Source organism: Syngnathus typhle, linkage group LG4, assembly GCF_033458585.1.
Source record: "Syngnathus typhle isolate RoL2023-S1 ecotype Sweden linkage group LG4, RoL_Styp_1.0, whole genome shotgun sequence".
Taxonomy (NCBI): domain Eukaryota; kingdom Metazoa; phylum Chordata; class Actinopteri; order Syngnathiformes; family Syngnathidae; genus Syngnathus; species Syngnathus typhle.
In genome coordinates, this window is record NC_083741.1 from 14,096,142 (window position 1) to 14,106,494 (window position 10,353).

Here is a 10,353-nt window from a genome sequence, read left to right on the forward strand (position 1 = left end):
AAACGGGACCCTCTCGCAGTGCCGATCACCTGGGTGACACGGCAACAGACAAACAACCAGCCGAGCGTGAACGCCGGCCCTTAGCGAGAGTAATAGCTCCATCGTTGCCATTCAAGTCATATATGGATGCTCCCTTTAAGCCCCCTACTCGCCTCCTCACTGGCCTAATTCCCTCGTCCTCGGTGGTGGATGAGAGGGATCAGAAATCCATCCATATGCATGGCTAAATATCCGAGGAGGGGCTGTCAGGTCTCAGTCTGGCCAGCTTCTCTGAAAGGACCGCTAATGACACATAATGGAGGCACGGGGTCAAGTTCAAAGCAGTAGTACTCAGAGACCAACCGCCCCCACCCGAAAGTCACAATGGGGCTTTTCTGCATCAAACAAACCATCTAAATAGGAAAAAACAGTTTACCTGCAATTTTGCTGATTTTAGCCAAAATCCCGCCGACTAAAAATCATTACTATTATTATGTTCAATGGATCTCTGGTGTGCTTTCAGCCCGCCGCTGCATTGATGACTTTTATGTCCTAGGAGCTTTTGAATTGAACCAGAAATCTGTGGTTTAAATATAGACAATCACAAAGGTGATCACTTGGAGGCTTTCTTGTAGTTGGGGAGATTAGTAGATTAGAATTTCATCAATGAAAGAGAAAATATTCCATATTATTTGTAGTTATTGTCATTTTTGACATGCTGTTCTAAACACCAAACGAGATCAAGTTTCTGGATAAAACTGTTGATCTCTGTGGCAGACAAACCAGTGACAAATATAAACTAATTCAGACATAAAATAAAATTTTGTATTTAAGATTCTGTTGCAAAACAAATTCTGTTTAGAGAAGCCTATTTTTTCCAGCTCTATCCAACACCCTGTGGGAACAATAAAATAATAATGAATATTACAAAGTAATCATAAAAACATTTGGATTGCCAGTTTCTACTCACTGCATGTAAAAACAGGCTTCTCTCTGGCTTGCTTACTTTTGCTAACCCCCAAACCAATCTAGTGTCCGCCCCCATCTTTTTCATTTGTACCATAGCCTACTGCTAATTGTTTGTGCCTCTTGACTTGATGCAAGCTCACTCTGAGAGGATAAGAGTGGGAAGGTCACTGTTTGACGGTAGGCTGGCCCAAAGTAAACACAAGGAATGATGGGATCGAGAAACTGGTCTCAACACAAGCCCCTCATCAGCACAGTCAACACATAGCAGATTGGGTTCACATCTCTGCACCTCTGAGTTGCCTCCAGCCCCTCAGTCAGCCCATATTTCCCTCTTTTTCTATTCTAGAAGATTCCAGGTAGAAGTGTAATGCAAGCAAGTTGCAGGTAGCAGAAAGCTGGCTTACATTTGAGTCTTGCTGGATTGGCCAAGAACTAACTGTGAGAGTCGTCCTTCAACATATGACCCTCACTTCAGTACTGCGAGACAAGTCATAATTTATTGAGTAGGTTTGGATCCGTGTTTAAAATGCTTTACGTTTCTGCAGGAATATGTGAACTGCACATCTGATTGGATGTGTGTGGCCTAGGAGAGGCTACCATTGGTGAGTTATGGAAAGTCAGCAAACTCTTCAACTGCAGTAGAATATTGTCAGAGTGAAGCGGAAGGGTGTGAAGCTCTCTCATCAGTTTTTTTTTTAAATCAAGTAATGGTTTAAGAGAATGTTTGACTTACAATTGTCTAATTTTGATTTCAGTCCCCCAACAGTAATTTGTAAAAAAATGTTTGCGTTTAAAGACATTTGCAAGCATCTGTTTTTACTTTGGAAAATAATGACCCAACCAGTAAATAGTTTACAAAAGGTCATATACAACGTCAGTCCGTCTCATGTGATAGTGCTTCATTGTTGTTATTTTCATCACTAAACATGAACTAATAAACAACGATAATCAGTCTATAGACAGTATATAGGGGAAAGTTTTTTTAACACACTTTAATGCAAAATACCATGTTTCAGATTATTCGAGTCATCGATGGAATAATCGATATAATCATTGGCTCAAGTAACGACCAATCATGGCTCACATGTGGGCTGAGTTTGGTCATGTGACATTCTTGAGGTGAGTCAGGATTGGTTCTTGCTGAATCCAAACTTCAAGTTCCATGCAAAATTTTACCTAGCAGGGTGCTGGACCTCAGCCTCCGGAGTTCACGAAACTTGTCACGATCCTACTAAAATTAGAAAAATACAGGAGTACTCTGCATTGGAGTCTGAACTTGTCAGTCATCCCAACAACCAGAATAGTGCTGCTATACCGCCTTTGTACCGATGAGATATCGCATATAGATTACGTTTGTTTAGTTTCTCATCCTTATAAGCGGGACCTGAAAATAACCTCAAGTCACTTCTGTGTATAATGTACTTTCCTTCGATGACATTCACAACTATAATTCCAGTCTCTTTACCGCCTTAGTATGATGTAGTGAATTATAGATGTGATTAAAATCTGCTCAGCGTGTTAGTGGCCACCCCATTGTGTCACTGGTTTCTCCGGCTTTAGCGCCCCAGCCAATTTCTGCTTGTCAGGGAGTGTGTGCGGGCATGTGTGTGTATGTGCACGGGTGCGTGTGTGTATGTGTGCTCGTCCGTCATCTCGATGACCTTTCCGCAAGCCTGGGGAGAACGCAATGCAGAGGAGAGGCAATAAAAGTAATGAAAGAAGCAAAGGCAATTAAAGTGGTGTGTGCAAGGGTAGCGTGGCGGAGATGAGCCTAACTGGAGGCAGCCTTGCAATGCACTACAGCACCAGATCCCCCATAATCCCTCTGTGATCACACAGCAACCCTGGTGTGCTCCCAATCTGATCATCCTCTTGCAGCATTCACCGTTCTAATCCCAGCAAAAGGACAGACGTCCGCTGCTGGTGAGTGCACACGCGCACGCACGTGAATGAGAAAAGCTACTACGTAAATAAGAAAATACATTCCGGCACATATCAATTTACGCATGCATGCATTTACTGAAGCCCTTGAGACAAACAAATATCCACTTGCCATGATAGCATGCAACGTATAGCACACTAAGGAAATTATGAAAAGTTAAATCAAAGTTTGAACTTTTACAACCATGTTTGAAAATAGGAACAAAAATTGCATTCACTTATAAAATGTAAATAGTACCTAAAATCACTTCTCATCAAAACGGCACTACCAGTTGGTCACTTTTCCGTCACAGACAATGCTCCCCTTGCAGATCGATATGAGGCAAGTGAAATATCAGAAACATCTTTTCAGTATGGAGCAGTGCATTCACACATCACTGCAAATTATGTACAACAATAAAGCGAGTCGAACCGACGTCAATCCATAATTGATCTTTGTAAAGGCATTTGATGAATTTGATTGTGTCACCATCAATTCCCCCATCTTCTTGAGGTGTTCGACAGTCACGTTCCAACTGTGGGAGAGATTTAAAGCACACAGGTGGGCAGATGAGAGAGAGCCCATAATACGCATGAAAAAAATCAAATTGGGATTAAGGAGATTCATTTCAGATGGTAATTGAGAGAATAACTTTTTCCATCAGTTTGATCAAACTTTCTCAAAAGATGTCAAGTGTGATGTCATTGAATTTGCCAAATAGATGAAGGGCTGGTAAATTGCTGTGCTTCTAACTTTTGTCCCTTCGGTTGCTGTTTAATCAGAGATCACCGCATTTCACCACTTTTGAAGATATGACTCGTTTTGCTTGTTTCCTCTGGGCTTAAAAAATAATTACTAATTTTGAAGCATAAATCCACACTGAAACTAATTCAATTTGCTGGCATGGCTGGGGGGTGACACTTAGTGGTGTGCAAATATTGAGAGCTTGCTTTAATCGCAAGACAAGCGTATGGAATGATCCTCTTTTAGTGACGAGAACATGACCATGGCAATTTCACTCGTTTCACCCTCAACACCCCAAGATTCTCATTTTGCACGCCAGTTTGAATAAAAGCAGCAGATGGGAAAAGCAACAAAGCAATCCGGATTTAAGAACTTTGTAATGAAATGTTTTGGGAAAGGGAATAGTAATTCCTTACTTATCCTGAATGAGCTAGACATTTTGAAGTTTTGAAAATCAGTTAAAACATTTAGGAGGGAAAGAGGAACCCATGCACAATATGTCTTAATGTGAAGAATTACTTTTAGGAAAAAATGTATAAAAAAATATCCTGAATAGTTAAATCCTTGCAATTTTCAAATCGAATGAGAAATGCGGATGTCGTGCAAAGCTATACCCAACATTCAACATTTAAGACAAACAAAAATCAAGTTTGTCCTAAAATCAAGTTGTTCATCCTGCCAAAAACTCCCTGCAAACTAAGGGTGCAATCATTCAAATGCGTACGGCCGTAATGTAGCCAATAGAAAAGGGAAAGATTTGATTCCTGATAAGATTCAAGTAGATAAAAGCAGCGCCGGTGTGTTTACAGAGCAGTACACTGAGACACTTGTTTGGATCAATATATTGATGCTTAGTAATAGGCTCTAAATGACTCATGTTAGAGACTGCTGTTTGGCAAGCCTTTGCACTACTCTGAAATCTCTTTCACAATATCCTCGCCCACGTTTTTATGAAAAAATATACACGATCAAACTTCCTTTGTGTTAAATTCAAGTACCCATTGTTTTTCAGACAAGCAGCGGGTTCTCCTAGCATGGCCACTGGCCGAGCCGTTTCTTTCTTTACGGACATTTTATTAAGGAAGTGTTGGCGAGGAGGACCACAGTTTTGTCATTGTTGATATTGCATGACTCCTTCTTGTGACTGATTTCATTAGCCCTTGGATCATTCAGAAGCTCCCAAAATGCAAAATATTTTTACATGATTGAAAGTATCTACAATGAAAGTTAAAGCATTATAATAAAATGGCAATATCACTGTATAATATTGTCGTGTGAATGAAACCACTTGACTGAGGCTTCGGGGAAGACGTACTCCTCCATTGAAAAGTGAGGAAGAGTAACAGCTAATCAATAGCTCATGAATTTACTGTGCACACCCCTTACCAGGGTAATCAATATTCCGGGCAATTAGAATCCCCTATCTGCATGGCTGCGGGGACCTCAAACACCCAATTTAGTCCTTAGCCTATCACTTAATGACTAAATTCTCCCTAATGTCTATTGGCAGATGGTGTGTGGTCATCCACGGGCCCCAGTGGATGAATGAACACGAGACCTTTGCTAAGGTGCTGGTGAAGCGCCTTCTGTCCCACTTTGGTTGGTAAGTTAAACACCAGATTTTGTATGATTCACCCATTGATCAGCTGGTCCACACACATACGTACGTATGCCAAGAGGAGACAATGTTACAATTTTCTTAGGATTTCTTTATATCTACATTTGTAGCTGCCTCTGCATCTTGACAGGCTCTCTTTGCCCTGGACAACATTTTAGCTCTAAAATAGTTAACTGTCTGTGCTGCAGCCAGCCAACGGCCATGGATCATTTAGTCCCAGGCTGCATGGAAACTATGAAGTATATAAAAAGTTGACACTAGACAGTCAAAGGTTCAAACCTTACCGCATACAAAATATACACAGTGGATATAAGTCTACACAGCAGGTTTCTTTTCTACTAAAATTGTGACCTATAACTCATAAAAGTCAACGGAATATTTTTGTTATGCTCTAAGAGGGGAAATAACAAAAATATTGTTCTACTGTAGAACATCTGAAATGTTTTCAGGGATAATCAGAGGCACTTTGTCATGTGTTGGCTGACTCTCATTTAAGATAAGTTTGACTGGGATTGGGTAATTCGGAATTCTGAACACTGCCACATTTCAGCTAGGGGTGTGTGCACACTTGTGCAACCACATTATTTTAGTCATTTACCATAAACTATTACCAAAACCTGGCATTTGAACAGTGGTGTGTGTAAACATTTGCGTGCTAGTTAACAGGAATATTCACTGAACACTTGCACTTAAGCAAGGTATCTCAGGTATCTTTGCTCAGGTGTACAACATGCTGAGCTAAATGTGTCTCCGTTGCCTATGTGTTTATTGTGCTGGTCCTTCATGCAGAGTGCAGTATTAAGGGATTATTTAAGTATTTTAGAATAAATTAATCATAGAAAAAAGGTGATCTTCTCTTTGTTAAAAAAACAAATAGACACAAAAGCATCCCCTAAAAACTCCACCTGTGGTTCTTTCCCACGCTTGTCTCTGTCACTGTTTTGAAAAATGAGGCCCCAAATGAAACCCGTAACTAAAATGACGAAAAACTCAATGACCCGATATAAACAAAGCAAACGACTTCAATACAGCATTGCCAAAAAAAAGAAAGTTGCATTTCTCAGAAAATACCAGGCGTTCTACTTGAACTCAATATATTACAAATGAAAATTCACATGCTGGCTCTGCATAATATACTGTGTATGTGGCTGTGAGGCCTTCAAAAGTGCTTCACCACATGGAGACCAAATCGAGGGCTCCCGCTGATTCTCCGTTATGGTGAGACATCTTCATTATACACTTTTCTTATGTTTGAATGCCGTCTCCAATCTATAATAGCTTTATTTATACAGAGTGTATGAAAGGCGGCTGACCCGCTGTGCGCCGTGGCTTTGAGGAGCATACAGAGCTGGTTCCAACAGTTTGCACATGCTCTGCTAATCTCCTCCTGACCATCCAGTCAGACATATATGTTTATTTTATGATCGGAGAAAAATACTCCTTTGATAAAATTGACAGCCTTACTTTCTTGGGGGATGGACACCGTATAGTCCCACTTGCTAGTCGTCCCTCCTCCCTCCACGTATTCACGCCGGAGGGAGGAGGGACGACTAGCATGGGCACATGCACTCGCGTAAGCATTTCCTATTCAAGTCCTACCTATCTACCTACCATCACACACTGTCGCTTTCCTGTCACAAGGCCATGAAAAAGGCCCGAGGGCAAGTGCGGATGGGCTCCTACAGCTTCACTGAAGGGCAGAATGGGCACCTCACTGCCTCCCTTCACCCTTCAGCTATCTCCCCACCTGCTACACAGAACTCACCCGACCTGCCTGGCCCTAATTTGGCTTTGCACCAACACTGGCATTCTCTACTGAGCACAGCAGAAAAATGGAGGGATAGAACAGCTTGATGACAGGTGCCACCCGCCAAAGTGCGCAGGCCTTCCTCAGAGTTGTTAAGTATTCAATTAAGTCACGCATCACATTGAGCATGTGCCAGCACCTAATTACCCGTGGGACCTTGCCTGTGAATATAGCGTGTGTGTGTGGATGACAGCTTTCACAGCAGCTTACTGTTGTTAGTAAGGAGAACTTTAACATCCACATTGAATATATCAGTGTGGAAGTGTGTGCGCGTTTGCCAGTCGCCTCTCGCCATTTCCATCTGCCGGCACAAATAAACACTTCATGTACAGAAGCTGCCTTATTTCTCTCGGTAAAATATGAGTGTGGGCATTAGATGAAAATAAAAACACTACCATTTCGGCATGTTTGAAAATGACTCCCGACATGTGGCCTCTTCATCTCAGGCCATTAAAATAACGATGTGCCAGCGAGAGCTCAGCTTCCGCAGTGCCACCGTTGACACCCATCAAGACAAATCTATATTTCATGGCCACTCACAGATGTATAAATAGCCAAATGAGGTGCGCTAAACATCTATAAAATGGCACTAAAGGGTTGCCAGAAGATGGCGAGTGTCATGAGCCAGCCGCGTCGGTAATCAATCTGGTCTGGGAGGAAAACTGAGGAACGTTGAACAGAGTGAGCTGCATGGCCCGGCGAAGAGGCGAGAAGCAAGCGTCACAACGGGCAGCCAGTAAATCACACGTGCAGGGCACGCTCGCCCCACTGACACGCAACCACTCCAGGTGACATCGACCCTGATGGATCGCTACGGTACACTCCATTAGGGCAAACGGGAACGACAGGCACTGACATAACAAACAATTAGTCACTGCTCAGGGGAGCGACTTAACATGCCTGGCCTGGCAGGAGATGGGCACTTGCACTGGCACCGAGGAACACTATGTGTGACAACAGCCGGTATGTAAATGTAATAAGAAAGTGAGGTCCAACCCAAGAGTTGAATTGGTAAATCTTACTTAATGCTCAGGTTTTATTTACAAAGTGCTGGATATAAAGTTTTCAGTATGCTTTATGATGGGGGCAGGGCATACATCTTTGTGTTTTATAATTTCTTCTTAACTAAGCATTCTCAGTTGTATGGTTTACCAAGGTCTACAAAAATTGGGAGGCAGCGACCTACAAAAAAAGTCTTATGGAGCAAATTGCTAAACAGTTTGTCTTTTTATAGAAGTTATTTGAACAAATTCCTCGTCTTCAACTGTTGGTTGCCTCATCTAAAGTTTTTTTTTTTTTAATTCGTCACATGCAAACAAGAGTGTGTGAGAGGATTAATACCAAAAACAAACAAAAGAGCTTTTGTACACGAGAATGAGTGTGGAAGTCTTTATGGAGCAAGAACCTACGCTTCAAGTTATAGATAGACAAAAGTTATAGATAGACAAAAGTTGCCTTCCCCGTTGTGATCCATCAAAAGACAGACGCTTTATCCTTTAGCATGACTACACTCCATCAATGTCCTTTTTGTCTGAAAGTGCCAAATAAATCCACAGCTCTATAAATATTTGCTCAACAATCTTTCAGATGCACAGGCACGCTCTCTCAAACACAATATACAGTAACCTGCCACTTTAGCAAAACATCAATTTGTTCTTTTCTCACACCGAATCGTGTTGTTCAAGCACTTAGTAACACCCAAAATGCCTCTTGGAAGATAGAATGTATCTCAACTTCTCGAAAAGGTTTCTTAATGGCAGGCATGATGGCCTCTGCTGCTTTTATCTTGGAACATTTTATTGCCACGTTCCCTTACTGTGAGGAAGCCACAATAGCTGATCAATGAAAATCTGTACAAGCCCTTTCTCTTGATAAGCATCCATATTACAAAGGGCTGATTCGCTGTGCCTGATTGAAATTCCAACCTGCTTCACTAGAGATGGATGTACACAATTGTGTAGGTTGCAATGGCAAAGACAACCGTGTCACAATGACAAACAAAAAGCTTGGAAATTCTTGCAACTAAAAAGTGTCTGGTCTGACTTACACCAAAATTCCTCCTACTCCTACTTTTTTTTCCCACTCTTTCCAAAAGGAGTGGAATACAAAGCCAACAATTGAGAATAATTACAGATGCTGAGAACTTAACAGTATAGTTCAGTTTTAGTAACATCAATTTTTCTTATTAATGGATGCAGCCAATGCACCCATTGACCATGACATCAATTACGCACAATTGGATGAGATCCAATGTAAGCTATAAGAAAAAAAAAATCTTTTACAAATAAGTTAATTAAGCATAAAGGAAAGTTGTATATTTAATAGTTTCTTTTTGTTTGTTTCAATGCCCGTCTGTTGAACAATGTCTTGATGTAAAACTGCTCTGACCAATGACGTGACTTTGACTTCGCATTATAGTCGACATAAAAAAAATCCTTTATTATTCGACCCCCTAGTTTGTAATTGGTGCCATTCATACTTACTTGGCCAATAACGATGAGCTTTGTAAAGGCGGAGTATTCAATACATCACTTGTATTGAATCTGACAGTATTTGATTGCGCTAGTGTACTTAATATTGGGGCTGGTATCAGAGATTTATGTGAGTGTCTTTCAGCTTCTCTTGTGCTTGTGTGCATCCTTGCATCAGGGAGGATGCAGCAAAAGAAATTCAACCCATCTTAGTGATTTTGAGCAAGCCAGATGTGCACCTCCTTTCTCCCAGATCACCAAAGGCACTTTAATGACGCAAACCCGGGTGTACATTAGATTATTAGACTCCAGAGTACAATATTACAGACTGGATAATATTGTTTTTCCCCCTGGCTTCATTATAAAAATAAGGGATGGTTTACCAGATGTCTCCTGGGGTGAAAATAAATCACGCAGGAGTGTAACATGATGGAAAAACAAATGAAACCAAACACTGTATCTTTTTATTTATCCTCTTCATTCCAAAGTAGATGAGATCATTTGACTTGTTTTCATTCAATTTGCAAACTCATTGAGGGTTCTGGCTAATTATGTTGCACAAACTAAGCAAAATCTGGTAATGACTTCATTAGTGTGTCTCTAATGACAACTCACGAGCTTTAGTCAGAACTTGGTTCACAAACACAGCGAGGATAAATTTGAAGATTTGTCAGGGGAAAGTGCATAGTACTTTTCTGTTAAATCAACGTTTATTTTAATTTGAAAGATTTGGACTGTGTTAGTGTGCTGTCTATGCAATATTAAATAAATGCATACAAAACAACACGCAAAATATGGATAGCGACTAAAGAACATACAGAACATGAGTTGAATTCCAAATGCA